The 16,805-nt window shown below is 41.1% G+C and overlaps 1 pseudogene; it reads right to left on the minus strand.

The window, feature by feature from the left end:
* Window positions 1–2,577: 2,577 nt before the first annotated feature.
* On the minus strand, window positions 2,578–2,695 carry LOC126200016 (5S ribosomal RNA; annotated as a pseudogene).
* Between the last annotated feature and the right edge of the window lie 14,110 nt (window positions 2,696–16,805).

The following is a 16,805-nucleotide window of genomic DNA, read 5'->3' on the forward strand; positions in this document are numbered from 1 at the left end:
GCATCGTATTCGTTACTAACTGCTCCCGTTTTGCTTAAGTTAATTTCTTCTAGCTCTGTGAATAGCAGAGTGAAAGAAAGCGTTTTTATGAGATTGTTGGTGTATGGTAGACGCAGGTACGATCTGACCGGTATATGTTTCTTTACGAGAAGCCTTAAATGAGACTTTATTTTTGTTTACTGTAAGCGTCAAGTCGAGAAAATTCAATTGACAGGCTTCGTTTTCGAGTTTTCTGGTGAAGCGTATTGCCTCGTGAAGTTCATGAACGACATTGAAATAGAGTCAGTGCCATCAACAAGTCCTTTGTAGCTGACTAAAGTATCATCAACCTATCTGAAATAGGAGAGAATGCCTAGCACTTTAGTTGAGAAACACTTGAAGACCTTTTCTTCTAGAGAGTTAATTCTGTAATGTCGTTTTCAGGCTGTACTTCTAAGTTCTTACGTTGACAAATTGTTACCATGTCTGCTTCTGTCAGATAAAATATTGCCTCTTACTTCATGTATTAAATAATGTTAATCATAATATTCATCTGTCTACATTTTGAATGTTAAGCTGCCTGTTTGTATCTGCGGCTACTAGATGGCACTCCCAGTGTAACGTTCACCTGCCCGCAACTGCTGACGCCGGCACCTTAGTCTGATGCTACCGTAGCTCGACATGTGTGAGCAGCACATAGTGGCTTGCCTTCTATGTTTCCTATTTTAAAATTTTGTGACTGAAGCTTTATCGCTTGATATTTATTTTATACGTGACATGTAAGTACTGTTTCTTTTCTTTTTTTTCTAAAATTTTGTACTTATGTTATATGCTAGTTTGAGTGTTTTGCTTCTAATGAAGGCACTCTTAGTAGTTGGCGAAACATAGGTCAAGACTTCATTTTTGCGACCGAGGGCTGTTATTGCTTTAATTTTAAATGTGATACAGTTTTTAAAAATTAGTTTTATACCTTGCACCCTAAAATACTAGAACGCAGTTTTTAGTATACGCAATCAGGTCAGGTAAATGTAACCACCGTCCATGTTCGACCTCTATGTGCAATAATAACCCTAGTAGCGGAGGATATACAGTACAACGCGAGTTGGAAGGACGCGGGAACGGTGCAGTCATTGTCTTAAAGCGGAATCGGAGCACTTTGACGGCCAAAAGGCGATGATCATTGGCTTTCGGGCCAAGGGTGGAAGCATTTCCGAAAAGGCTATTTGTGTTGTTAGTGTTCTGCAGTGGTTAAAGTATACCGTGCTTTCCAAAACTGCGCTATCCAAAACGGTCGGGGCAATTGTGCTGCACGACTCGCAAAAATTGACATGGCTGAACGACGACTTCGTGGACGCCTACTGGTGAACAGACCTGCAACTGTTGAGCAGCTGACCACCCAGATGAATCAAGGAACTGCCAACAGTGTCTCCTCGATGAAAGTTGAGGCGGGGGGGGGGGGGGGGGTGTTTGCTGCATATGAGCCTCTGCCGCAGGCGCCTGGTTCCTGCACCCATTCTGACTGCTGTTGATCGTCGACGAACACTGGAATTCGCTCGCCAGCATCGCACCTGGACGTCCACTGAGCAGCAGTGGACCGCCTTTTCAGTTATATCACGTTTTATATTACATCGGACCGATAACCGTTAGTGTTTTTCTGCGGTAAACGTCTGGAAGCAAATTTCGTGCAGTGGTCCAAGCCGTAGGAGGGAGCTTTATGGTCTGTGGAATGCTATCGTGGCATTTTCTGGATGATCTTGTCATTCTGGAAGGCAGAATCGATCAACGCAAGTATGCATCTGTTCTTGGTGACAATGCCTATCCCTAAATGTAGTCTGCTTTTCCTCGACAAGATGGCATCTACCAGCAAGGCCATGCAACGTGTCACACAGCTCCGTGTTTAGAAGAGCACCAGGATGTGTTTACCACACATCCGCGGGCGCCCTACTACCCAGATTTCAACCCAGTCGAGAATCTGTGGTGCTACATCGATCGGGCTATGTCCACCATGGGTCCTAAACCTAGAAACCTAGTGCAACTTGCGTCATCGCTCTTCATTCCTGTCGGTAGTTTCCAGAACGTCACTGACTCTCTTCCTGCAATATCGCGCATCTGTCTGCTTTGAAAAAGGTGGTTACGCAGGTTTTGACAGCTTACCTTAATATGACTGTACAGTGAAGTATCAGGTTGCCTAGTTCTTTCATTTTTTTCGTGAGTGGTCGTTCGTTCACAAATCTTTTTCCATTATTTTAGCCTTCTTGTTGCACTGGTAGTGCGTTCTTCAGTACAAAGATAGGTTGGATGCAGCAATTCACGCCGTCCCATGCTGTAAAAATCCTCATTTCTGCCTAATTACTGCAACCTACACCCTCATCTATACTAATAGTAAATAAAAGCAAGCACTCCGTCTTCACGCCACAAGTGGCCCATCGGGACCATCAGACCGCCGTGTCATCCTCAGATGAGGATGCGGATAGGAGGGGCGAGTGGTCAGCACTTGGCTCTCCCGGTCGGTATGATAGTTTTCTTTGACCAGAGCCGCTACTATTCGCTCGAATAGCTCCTCAATTGGCACCAGGAGGCTGGGTTCACCCCGAAAGATGGCAACAGCGCATGGGGGCCCGGATGGTCACCCATCCAAGTGCCAGCCACGGCCGACAGCGCTTAACTTATGTGATCTGACGGGAACCGGAGTGTCCACTGCGGCAAGGCCGTTGCCCGATAGTAAATAAATTACACAAAATTAATTGGGATTTCCCAGATAACTTCAGCACAGCTTCCGACACAGTATACGATTTAGTTGATCAAAATCGGCGTACCAAATAGAAAGATACGGTGATTTAAATTTTTATCTAAAACCGTGGCATCTGTCTGTTTGGCTGTCTGAACATGCTAATGTCTTTCATGGAGTTTTTACAGGTAACCTGGGCATAGCTTCGGGCACCGTGTAGGCTTCATTTGATCAAAATCGGATCACAGACAAAAATCTATCGTAAATGAAAGTTTTAGCCATCCTAATATTATAAATGCCAAAGTAACTCTGACTGTTTGAGGAATAACCCGTTGAACCGATTTCGATGGGATTTGACACGAAGATAGCTTGAACTCTGAGGATGAATATAAGCTAATTTAGAAGAGCGTACATCTACATACACACACGTACTACGCAAACCATCATACGGTGCGTGGTGTAGGGTACCCTGTATCACTACTAGTCATTTCCTTTCCTGTTCCATTCCCAAACAAAGCGACGGAAAAATGACTGTGCGCCTCCGAATGAGCCATAATGTCTAGTATCAGACCAGTAAAATAATTCTGCTATCACCTTCATATCCCGGTTCTCTAAATTTTCCTCAAAGAAAATCCACTGACTCCCATGTGGATTTTCGAAGTATTCCCACAATACTCACCTAATACTCGGATCTACCGATAACAAATCTTGCATCTCTCCTCTGAACTGCTTCGACGTCTTCGTTTAATCGGACCTGGTGGGGATCCCAAACAGTCGAGCAGTAATTAAAAAAAACTAATCGCACTAGCGTGCTACATGCGGTCTCTTGTATATATGAACTTCACTTTTCCCAAATTCTCCCAATAAACGAAAGTCTATCATTCGCCTCCCTCACCACAGTTCTCACATGCTCGTTCCACTTGATATCGCTTTGTATCGTTAAAAGATGTGACTTTGTCAAGGAGGACACTACTGATGCTGTATCCGCATTAATTTACATTTCTCTATATTTAGAGCCAGCTGTCATTCATCACACGAACTAGAAACTTTGTCAAAATCGTTTTGTATCCTCCTACAGTCGATACATTCTCATAAACCAAAAAATCATCACCTAACAACCGCAGATTACTTCCCTCTCTTCCCACCAAATCTTTTATGTATACTGAAAACAACAGCGTATCTAAAACGCTTCTCTGAGGCACCCCTGACAACAGCCTTGTCTGTGATGAAGACTCGCCGCAGAAGAAGACATACTGTGTTCCATTACTTTAGAGGTCTTCGAGCCACTCACATATCTGGAAACCTGTGCCATTTGCTCGTACTTTTGTTAACTGTCAGCAGTGGAACACTGTATCAGATGCTTTCCGGAACTCTAGAAATAAGGAATCTGCCTGTTGCACTTCATCTATAGCTCGCAGCGTATCATGTCAGTACAAGATCACGTGTAGTACAAGATACATATTGGTATCAAGTGTGGAACACGAATTAGGGAGAAATAATCATTCATTGAAAAACCATTTTGCTCTCTGACTTCTGATGTTTATCATACTTCTGAAAATCCTTTTGTTGTTTGGTATATTTTATGTGACACGATTAAAAATTACAATGCTTATACAATCTGCAATGTGATACGATACTGCAGCACCTATGTTCTTAAGAAAAACGATGGAAAGCTCCTTCGGAGAAGCATGCTTGTGCTAAGGAACGTTACGTCGTTCTTCTTAACAACACGGCTGCTGCAGTATCGTATTTATGCTCCGATACCAGGCAGCGACTTCCGGCTAAAATGTCCTCCCCCTGTAAGGGAATTACATAACGTGTAAGACTGTAGGTTGTCACTCATGAACAACGAAGTATGGAAGCATGCGACTGCCCGTGGGACGTGCACGGATAGCCAGATCGCTGGCCGTTGTGGCCGAGCTGTTATAGGCGCTTCAGTCCGGAACGGCTCTGCTGCTACGGTCGCAGGTTCGAATCCTGCCTCGGGCATGGATGTGTGTGATGTCCTTAGGTTACTTAGGTTTAAGTAGTTCTAACTATAGGGGACTGATAACCTCAGATGTTAAGTCCCATAGTACTTAGAGCCATTTGATAGCCAGACTGAATAAGGCGGTCGCTCACGTAATGCGGGAAATCCGGTTTCAAATCCCGTTTCGGCACAAATTTTCATTGTCGTCGTTCCTTTATGGAGATGATGGTTGTTCGTACTCCCAACCACCAATATATTTCATCTAAACCTTCATTGTGTTTAACTCATTCTTCCACCCTACTTGTTCCCTAATGTATACGTTGAATAATGTATAGCTGGTTCAGCAACATGATGCACATTTATGAACTGCTGTCCATGCGCCTTGTAACGTTTATGTACAAAGTAAGGTGTGATGTTTATGTCTAACAATGAACAGTTATATAAAGTGGTGTGCTGATGGCGTATGTGATTACGTGTATCTGTATATTCACCTTACCCTATTTTAAACCTAGGACTCACTCTGCTAAAATTTCCCTAGTACTCCATCTGGGGTCATACATTACCCCAATCAATATACACTCCGGGAAATGGGAAAAAGAACACATTGACACCGGTGTGTCAGACCCACCATACTTGCTCCGGACACTGCGAGAGGGCTGTACAAGCAATGATCACGCGCACGGCACAGCGGACACACCAGGAACCGCGGTGTTGGCCGTCGAATGGCGCTAGCTGCGCAGCATCTGTGCACCGCCGCCGTCAGTGTCAGCCAGTTTGCCGTGGCATACGGAGCTCCATCGCAGTCTTTAACACTGGCAGCATGCCGCGACAGCGTGGACGTGAACCGTATGTGCAGTTGACGGACTTTGAGCGAGGGCGTATAGTGGGCATGCGGGAGGCCGGGTGGACGTACCGCCGAATTGCTCAACACGTGGGGCGTGAGGTCTCCACAGTACATCGATGTTGTCGCCACTGGTCGGCGGAAGGTGCACGTGCCCGTCGACCTGGGACCGGACCGCAGCGACGCACGGATGCACGCCAAGACCGTAGGATCCTACGCAGTGCCGTAGGGGACCGCACCGCCACTTCCCAGCAAATTAGGGACACTGTTGCTCCTGGGGTATCGGCGAGGACCGTTCGCAACCGTCTCCATGAAGCTGGGCTACGGTTCCGCACACCGTTAGGCCGTCTTCCGCTCACGCCCCAACATCGTGCAGCCCGCCTCCAGTGGTGTCGCGACAGGCGTGAATGGAGGGACGAATGGAGACGTGTCGTCTTCAGCGATGAGAGTCGCTTCTGCCTTGGTGCCAATGATGGTCGTATGCGTGTTTGGCGCCGTGCAGGTGAGCGCCACAATCAGGACTGCATACGACCGAGGCACACAGGGCCAACACCCGGCATCATGGTGTGGGGAGCGATCTCCTACACTGGCCGTACACCACTGGTGATCGTCGAGGGGACACTGAATAGTGCACGGTACATCCAAACCGTCATCGAACCCATCGTTCTACCATTCCTAGACCGGCAAGGGAACTTGCTGTTCCAACAGGACAATGCACGTCCGCATGTATCCCGTGCCACCCAACGTGCTCTAGAAGGTGTAAGTCAACTACCCTGGCCAGCAAGATCTCCGGATCTGTCCCCCATTGAGCATGTTTGGGACTGGATGAAGCGTCGTCTCACGCGGTCTGCACGTCCAGCACGAACGCTGGTCCAACTGAGGCGCCAGGTGGAAATGGCATGGCAAGCCGTTCCACAGGACTACATCCAGCATCTCTACGATCGTCTCCATGGGAGAATAGCAGCCTGCATTGCTGCGAAAGGTGGATATACACTGTACTAGTGCCGACATTGTGCATGCTCTGTTGCCTGTGTCTATGTGCCTGTGGTTCTGTCAGTGTGATCATGTGATGTATCTGACCCCAGGAATGTGTCAATAAAGTTTCCCCTTCCTGGGACAATGAATTCACGGTGTTCTTATTTCAATTTCCAGGAGTGTATAATTGACTGTGTGTACTAATCATTCAGAGAACAACGTACTGTCGTATAATACTGTTTGTTTACATTTTATTTATTATTTAGACACGTTTCACAGCTTTTTAACAGGTATGTACATAGTAGAATTAAATTACATATGGCAGAGTAATTACATATCAGAAGTTACAATATTACCCTAAGTCATAATTTGTTTCTCTTATAAATGTTTCACAATGGCTTCAAATTTACAGAAAATGTGATGAACAACTCAACAGGAAACATAATTCTAACCGGAATCCGTACCATGGTCATCTGCACATATTTTGCAAGTAGTAACTATTTCAGAATGTTCCTTGCAAACAAATTTGTTACACTTTTTGCATGTTGAACTGTATTTTGTGTCCTTTGATCGGGGGCAAATGGAGCATCTGCCTCGCTTTATCTTTTGACTGTCGGGTATTACGTCTGGATGTCCATTGTCTAACAGATCATCAAATCCACACCGTTTGATACTGCTAATAATATCCTTGTTCCTTGCTTGTGGTAAACACAAACGACGTTCCACTTGGGGCGCATTGAGTGCAGCTAGATCGACAAAATCATAAAATACTGCTAATGGCCAACGTTTTGTACCCTTTTTCACAGAATAGTAAGAGCTCATTTGATCTAACGTAGTAACACCTGATTTTGTTGAGTTGTAATACAACACTACTTCTGGTTTTCGTTTCAAATTGTTTTATTTGGGCACTTCAAATGATTTATGTTGTGTTTACAGGAGTAGCACAGCCTTATTTCTTTTCGGAACATACGAAACTAATAGGGTTTTACCACTATATGCAAATCTGGTAGTGCACTCTTCCCTAGTTTTCGAAGGCAAAAACTCTTTTGGGACTTCTTTTCTTGTAGAACGTAGAATACCTACAAGTGTCAACTTCATTTTCAACAATTCTTGGCCAAGGTCATAACTCGTGAAAAAATTGTCAGTGGTAATATTCCTATAACTGTCAGCCAGATGACGCACTAAATCTAAGACCACTCTCTCGCCTTGATTCACTTCTCTCACATCACCACTCCTTCCAGTGTACATTTGAAGATTTGTCAGATAACCATGTTCACAGTCTCCTGCGCACCATATCTTGATGCCATACTTTCCTGGCTTTGAAGGAATGTAGACCTTGAAACTGCACCGACCTCTGTATACGCAAAGATGTTCATCAACAGTAATGTTGCTGGAAGGTATAAATGATGTTTGACATTGCACGGCAAACAAATCAAATATTTCCTGTACAGCTTCAGCCTTATTTCCAGTCCTCTCTTTCCTTTCAAGTCTTGTGATGCGGTCGTCAAAACGAAGTGAACGCAGAATGTCCTGATATCGCCTCCTCGACATAGTAGCACGGAATAGAGGAGTGCCATATTCAGAGTCCCAAAATTCGTCAATAGGTTTCCCCCGGATCTTCTGTACGCCATACAGAATCAGCAAGCCTAAAAATGAAAGAAGCTCGCATCTGTCTGTATCACGCCAGTCAACTAATTTTCCAGACATTTTCAATTCATTTCCTCGTTGATTTGTGAACTGAACTATTATATCCATCAATTCATTAGTAATAAACTGCCTGAAACGTCAACAGCTGAGCTAACACTAACTGTACTAGGAATACCTGCTGAAAATCGTTGTATGTTGCGGATTGGAAACCTACGAATTGATGGTTCATTTGTACTCCATGCAATAGCCCGACCCCTGCTTACCAGTACTGCACTTTCATCTTCTCCACTGTCATCATTTTCAGCAAGAATATCATTTTCTTCTAATTCATGTAAACAAATTTCATCACTTTGGTCTACCTGTGTCTCTGTTCCATCATCTTCGGCGTCACTACCTTTTAATTACAACTGCTACGAAATAAGTCTTCCATAGCCTGTTATACACTATAGCCAGGAGCAAAACGTATTCCATCCATGCTGAAATTACACTGCAACAACAAACGTACAACAAACGTACAAACGAACTTCCAGTTTGAGGTTAGTTCTGAGTAACACCCGAATAACATATGAATTCAGTGTTACCAACTCAAAATACCTAAGAAAGAGATTGATAGTTGATAATCTATACGTTCTATGAATGTTACATATTAACAGTAGTTTTTGTTAATTATTGATTTAAATGTTGCGTCAAGCGCTCTAAAATTTTTTGTGAGAGAACTACAATACTGTGTGGTAAAAGTCATAAAATTCTGGATTTTTACAAGAAATAGAAATATTATTTTATCCATAGTGAAGATGATTTGGGTCACCTATGACCCCAGAGTGAGTCCTAGGGTTTAACAATCTGGGCACTAGAAAGTAAGTAATACCAGCAAACCCAAATTAATTAAAACCAGTCCATGATAATGAACAATTAGAGGTAAGTGCATTCAAATCCACTCCATCTTACTACGGTGCTGTAAATGTGAATACGTACAGAACTGGTCTACGTGTGAAAATCCATAAACTGTGTGAAATAAATTTCTACTTCGTATTGGTGTCACCTTCTGCTCTCAGCACTACAAAACTAACTGTAGTTGCAAAAGCCAAAATGTAAGATGGTTGACTGAGATACATTTAGAATTTGTTCAGATATATACGACTAGGAACTAGGAGGCGGAACATACCTGAGGATAATGACTGTAATATCTTACTTGAAAATATTACTATATAGTGAAACTAACTTTAGCAATATCATAAAAATTACACTAACGCAAAAAATGACCTTTACACAAAACAATTGGGGCTGCATACAAAGCTGGTCTCATTGAAATTCATTCTACAGCAAAAGCGCATAAATACATGAATATTGATTACCTTATTGTAGAGCGATGTAACAATGTGTACAAAGATTCTTCACCAAAATTTCATAATAATATTTGCAGTATTTTCTTAATTAATTTTACCTCAAATCATGTTTCTTCCATAAATCATTAATACACAAGACTATAATTATTACAATGAATATTTAATACTAAGCGACTGCCATTCCGGAGCATCGCAATGGTTCCTGTCAGCCTCTGACGCGCAACTCCTAACTTCCCAGCACCAACTGCCTACTACTGAGCGACATAACGTAAGCTCTTTCACGTACTCTGCCTCAGTGACAGCTGTCTCGCAGCGTTCTTTCACAGTTACATCTCTGTAATCGATACATCGCTCATGCTTTTGGATAATACGTTAAAATTTACAATTTTGATACATATTTAAACCTTTACACGTACTGCTTAGCAGCGACGCGACGCATCCTGCGTTAGGTCGGCTTGGGAGAGGAAAGTGGGGATTAGGTGATCTCGCTTATTTCTGTGATATGAAACGTATATATCTATAAATTGATTCTGATGGCTTACCTATTCCTTTGGGCTGAAAATTAACGATTACAAAAGTGGTGAAACATGTTTATTAGCACAGCTGGATACTATAAGCAGGAAACTAACAGTTACTGAATTCCTAACTACTTTCATGATTAATACTTTCATGATGAATCATTTATTCACTGGTTAGTATTCAGACAGCATCTTGAAAACTCATATTTCTGTTAAACCCTGTGACTCAAATTGCGTCTCCAAAATAGTTTTTCTGGGACATAAGAATTGCTACACTCCTTATACGTTCATGACTTAACTATCACTATTCATTGTTATTATTTTTATCACCTCACACATCTTCCAATACGAGTAAAAATATAAGAATTTAAGTAAAGACATTTCGGTAAACAAGATTCAGCAAATTGTAATATTAGTAATATTCTCCTCACAAACATTAATATACGCTCAATAGTAAACGCCTGATGGCCTAAAGGTATCGAACAATTGTAAAGTAAAAGAACTGAACCGTCGCATAGCAACGGCAGAATCTATTAATCTTTATCTTTGTCGTTCTTGCGCGGTGCCTGTAAATCTATATGCACATGTATCGATTAATGATATAAAAATAGAATTCTGTTGTTTCAAGACAAAAGAGGCATTTGGCGCCTCACCTTTTACAGTTTGTATTCCATGAAAGGCGGACGCGGATTTTTGCGTTCCGCAACGGTATTTTATATTTCATGTGAAAATATTGAGTGAGTGAATACGCTAATTTTTATTTTTCCAATCAGAAAACATGTAGTTTCTTGTAATTGATTACGAACAGACAGCATCAAGAGGACATTTTGACTGTTATGTATAAAGTATTTAACAACAACGGTCACCTATTGTAATTTAATATGAAAAGGTACGTAGCATTAAAAAAAGGTGTGTTAAAGATAGGTGTGCTTATTTTAGTAAATTAACCTTGATGATTTCCATCTCCTCATTTACTTGAATGATAATTATGTTGTGATAGTTCATCACCAGAAAATACGATCACGCTGATGGGCCGAACGCAGCATGAGGCAGAAGGAACATTATCGTTTTCCTATCATTTCTGAAGCAACTTTTCTTTAATTGTGTAGTGTTGCATTTCTTTTAAAGTCTATAAATCTTTTGCTCCCTTAGTGTTGTTCCGTGTATGACTACCTCGCGACTATAAAAATGGATAGAAATGATAATGTCTCTTCCGAAAGATCACAAATATATCAATATACTGCTCTTATTCAGGTATTTAATGCTCAACGTATGTTATTATAATAGTGTAATCAATCCCTGATTCTGTTACCAAGTGGCCCACCAAAATATTCATTTTTTCGACATTTTTCAGAAAATATATAAAATAACAATTTTTTCTTTTCACCCCCCCCCCCCCCCCCAAGAGCAACGCTACAAATGGAGCCTTTTCGAGTATGCGGCTACGAACTGTCTCTAACTTCAGTTTGAATGTAGTCCTGTTCAGGACAAATGTATACTAAATAAAAATTCTTCGGTTAAGTCTGCATGTAATTGCGCTCACTCCCGGCCTACCTAAACAGTAAGTAAAATGCTTTTTGAGCTTGTTACTACGTAAAATTTACTGTACACTCATAAATGTTAAAACAGGTGTTCCGCGTGTCGTCCTCGCATTTCGATATATTGGCGCACACTTCTCTACAATGCTTCGCGAATACTTTCAAACATTGCCTAACCGTCTAGTGAAGCATGGAAACGCTATAGGCCTTTAAAAGTTCTTCAACCACATCAGCAGGAGTGCTGTACCCATTTGGGATGACTCTGGACACATACAGGGTCGGATCGCTGGAGGTCAATGTAAAGGCTCTGCCCTATCTATCCATATTGGAGCCTTAGAGGCCGTCTCGCATCAGAAGCTAAGTGTGGCCAGGGACCATCATGCTTGTCCTATTTTCTCCACCGTAGGCCATGGGAGAAATATGAGACCGACTGGGTGGGGACTTGATCGAAATGTTTTGAATGCAAATAAATTTGTACTACCTACGGAATACTACTGGGCTATTGCTAGCGCCAGTGATACTCTTACTGCTTTACCTAATGTATTTACTACCTCATCTATATTAAATTAAGCTTACACACCGTGTCAAAAATTGTAAGCAACATTTTTGTATCTTTGACTTGAAATCAGAACACACTGACCTTCATACGGGTACTATGTTTACTGGTGGCGTCCTTATGAGCCATCTTTGCTCTACATACGTTATGCGCAAGTCCTCATAGAGGGCACCATGGATCTAATTCGTATGTTAATGGTTTTTTCTTTATTATGCTACTTCAACATGTCCATTTATTATATTTTACGCAAGACCATTTTTGTATTTATATCACATGATCTAAGTATTTGATTCTACGTTTGTACTTATTGATTTTATTTGTATTTCCCGACCATTCACTATCATTGACGTAAGTCTGGAATCGATGCACGCAGCTCTCGCTATTCATGCGACGATAAACAGCAAGTCATGCAGCAGGCGTTCTTCACACCACCATTCAGCAATTAATGCTCCGCGCCAGGAGCCCCAGCAGTCAGAAAGCGTATCTCTTCTTCTACTTACAATGTAGTTATATCATTTTTACAGATTTTTTCTTCATGTGTCCTGTAATCACCTTCATGTTACTCCATTTACAGGGTAACGGTCCGAGGATGATCAAACATTGATCTCTACCATTCACTGTTTTTAAAATAAAATAGCATATGTTTCTCTCAATAAATCTCAGCCGTCAGTTTCAAATATGTTTTTATTCTGTTTCACTGGTTTCGACAAATTAATTTTTCATCTTCAGAGTTTTGGTACTGGTTTAGCATGAAAAACGCCAATCTGTGTTTACAATAATTACACGCAATAAGTACGTTTCTGGACATACCATGCCTTTATGCTTCTATGAAGACTATAGTATCATCTGCTAAACACTTATGCTTCCCTGAGGAAGACACACGCATCTGCTGAACCACGACTGAATCTTATTCTGAGGAACAAAATAAAATACTTTATGCGGTCCACACTGTTTTTATTATATTTTAACAGTATTTTTCACCCATTGAATTTTTCATAAACTATGATGCAAAATTTTTTAAATACTACTCACATTACTAGTAACCAAACAGTCGCCGTTATCTTGCATACTGCTCATTAGGAGTTAGTCGCAGCCCTTAATAACACGTTCACAATCTGTCTCGTCTTCGGGCCCTTGTTCAGTAGAGAGATTTTGTTTGTGTTGTGGCATAGTTCCGCTCATGTCATCTGCGGCAGACCTTGGCTTATTGTCAGTGTACTTTCCAAAACGCGGTCCCCCATCACCAGAGCTCTGAGGCGTAGCGCAGTATAACGATCCTGCCTTGGAGGCGGTTAAGTGGGAGATGTGTCTCAGTGCTGGATAGTGACAGATGGTGATGCGAGGCTGGACCCGCACGTAGTTTATGTATCAGTCAATAGAGGACAATATTGGATAGGGGGACTGTGATTTTAGTTTCGATTGTGCCCACTAGAGTGCACTAAAGTAATTGAATGTTTTTTATAACCTGTTCCAGTATTTTCATAAAGTGCTGTGCCTTTTTGTGTACGTAAAATGTTCTAAATGTGTTTTAGCAGTATGAGTGATGCGTGAGTGTGGATTAATGTTAATATGAAGATAATTGTTTAACGAGTTATATAGTAGGATTTAGTGTGGGAACATTTCGAAGAAGTATGGATATGAACAAAGGGGATTTTTGTAGAATAGATTTGTAAAGTAAGTTTATGGTAAAGGGAAAGTTAATTCAGGTATAAATAACAATAGTAAATAGCTTTATGCATAAACAAAACTTCAGCATATTTGATAATTACGTCGGTAAAAGGTGCAGTCGTTAGGTTTATTATTTTGCCACTGGTTATTGATGAAAAGCGCGGACTGACGCGGGAGAATGTTGTTTTGTTTTTGGCTGTTGAGTAAACTGACCAATGGTAAAGCAATATTCTTTGCGCACTTTTCTCTGCTGGTAGAGAAGACTTAGGGTATTCTAGAGAGGAGACGGAGCCTAGCCATGTAACAGTTCGGACGTGTGTAGTAGCAATAACGATGGAAACGGTAAGTTGCCGGATCTAGCAGTGTTTCATACATCAAAAGTGCTGTAAAGTGACGGCATAATTATTCCGACGTGTGTGTAGAAATTTCGGAATTTTTAAGTGAATTTTGTGACGAGATAAGACATATATTCCGATTGGCGTATTGAGCATGTCGGTGGCTAAAAACTGTGACTGCATTTGGTACCGACAGACTTAATATTTGGCGAGCATTATCGATCTAAAACAATCAGTATTTTTGTAGCTATTACGTTGAAAGGTAGCTTTCATTGGTGACGTTCATTTCGCAGATTATTCTGCATGTTTGAAGTAAATAAACCCATATAATGGTTAATTAGTCTTATTAGGTGATGTTGCCAGACTGATGAAAGTTGCTCAACATAAAACAGTCGACATAAATGTAGAGGTTTATAATTGTTTTAAGTATTTTCATGTTGACAGAGAGAGGGTGGCATTGTTCAATGAAATCAGCTCCACTAATGGCACTGTCTTGTTCTGTAATTTTAAAATGACTGTGACATGGCTGTAGCGTCTCGATAGGAACAGACTGAACGAAATGAGAGACTAAAAGAAACTGAAGCAAGCCATCCTTATATACTTACCAGTGGCTAAATCTACTAGGTTACTTGTGACGTGCAGTTTTCATGCAGACATTGCTAATATGTTGTCTACCAGAGAACTTAAAATGATTGAAAAGTTTTGTACATTGTAATATTATTAATCCAACTCAATTATTTTCCATCTCAATTTAGATGTGATTAATTTAAATGTAAATATTTTGTTTAGCTGGAAATAGGAGTATGTGCATTATGATTTCACTCTGTAAAATAACATCTCTTTCGCTTGACTCCTCCAGGTGAAATACTCAAAATAGGCCAGCTGCTCTACACATTGAGTCTATGATCAAGATTAAATTTCTTCTTCCTTTTCTTTCCTTTGTTTCTCCTTGAGGATCCTCTGATGTACCAAAGTAGTCATAAACTTTACAGAAATAAGAATGTGTTAATAACGTAAGGTGTCAAAATACTTATTGACAACAACAAAGCTCCCTGTTGGAATGAATAGACTTTTTGGTTTTAGCAGCACTTGTTCCAGATAGTAGTTTTGAAATAAATCAGCCCCTTTGTGATATTATTTGAAACTTTTATTCTCAGATGGCCTGGTGGTGGTCTTCTTTCTCAGGATTCTTCTACCACAATTTTAACCGATCCATGTCCCTGTGATCACAAACTATGATTTAATTCTCTTAGTTTCTATTTATGGTACAATGTCAGATTCCTCAAATAGGTCTAATAGTTCTATGTTTTTTTTATTTATTTTATTTGACATACCTGTTTCTCCAAAAATGTAATGTAATATTTTCCTCACAAATATTGCGAAGGCTTCCTCAACTTTCTTCTCAGCATCTAAGAACTAGTTGTATAAGCGAGACAGAGATGCATATTTTGTTTTACCTAGAGACATTTTTGGTCTTTAAAGCATTTGACAAGACATAATATTTTGCCCCCATGAACCATGGACCTTGCCGTTGGTGGGGAGGCTTGCGTGCCTCAGCGATACAGATGGCCGTACCGTAGGTGCAACCACAACGGAGGGGTATCTGTTGAGAGGCCAGACAAACATGTGGTTCCTGAAGAGGGGCAGCAGCCTTTTCAGTAGTTGCAGGGGCAACAGTCTGGATGATTGACTGATCTGGCCTTGTAACATTAACCAAAACAGCCTTGCTGTGCTGGTACTGCGAACGGCTGAAAGCAAGGGGAAACTACAGCCGTAATTTTTCCGGAGGACATGCAGCTTTACTGTATGATTAAATGATGATGGCGTCCTCATGGGTAAAATATTCCGGAGGTAAAATACTCCCCCATTCGGATCTCCGGGCGCGGACTACTCAAGAGGACGTCGTTATCAGAAGAAAGAAAACTGGCGTTCTACGAATCGGAGCGTGGAATGTCAGATCCCTTCATCGGGCAGGTAGGTTAGAAAATTTAAAAAGGGAAATGGATAGGTTAAAGTTAGATATAGTGGGAATTGGTGAAGTTTGGTGGCAGAAGGAACAAGACTTTTGGTCAGGTGAATACAGGGTTATAAATACAAAATCAAATAGGGGTAATGCAGGAGTAGGTTTAATAATGAATAAAAAAATAGGAGTGCGGGTTAGCTACTACAAACAGCATAGTGAACGCATTATTGTGGCCAAGATAGACACAAAGCCCATGCCTACTACAGTAGTACAAGTTTATATGCCAACTAGCTCTGCAGATGATGAAGAAATTGATGAAATGTATGACGAAATTAAAGAAATTATTCAGGTAGTGAAGAGAGACGAAAATTTAATAGTCATGGGAATTCGTCAGTAGGAAAAGGGAGAGAAGGAAACATAGTAGGTGAATATGGATTGGGGGGAAGAAATGAGAGAGGAAGCCGCCTTGTAGAATTTTGTACAGAGCATAACTTAATCATAGCTAACACTTGGTTCAAGAATCATAAAACAAGGTTGTATACCTGGAAGAATCCTGGAGATACTAATAGGTATCAGATAGATTATATAATGGTAAGACAGAGATTTAGGAACCAGGTTTTAAATTGTAAGACATTTCCAGGGGCAGATGTGGATTCTGACCACAATCTATTGGTTATGAACTGCAGAGTGAAACTGAAGAAACTGCAAAATGGTGGGAATTTAAGGACATGGGACCTGGATA

The sequence above is a fragment of the Schistocerca nitens genome, chromosome 8, assembly GCF_023898315.1.
Source record: "Schistocerca nitens isolate TAMUIC-IGC-003100 chromosome 8, iqSchNite1.1, whole genome shotgun sequence".
Classification (NCBI taxonomy): domain Eukaryota; kingdom Metazoa; phylum Arthropoda; class Insecta; order Orthoptera; family Acrididae; genus Schistocerca; species Schistocerca nitens.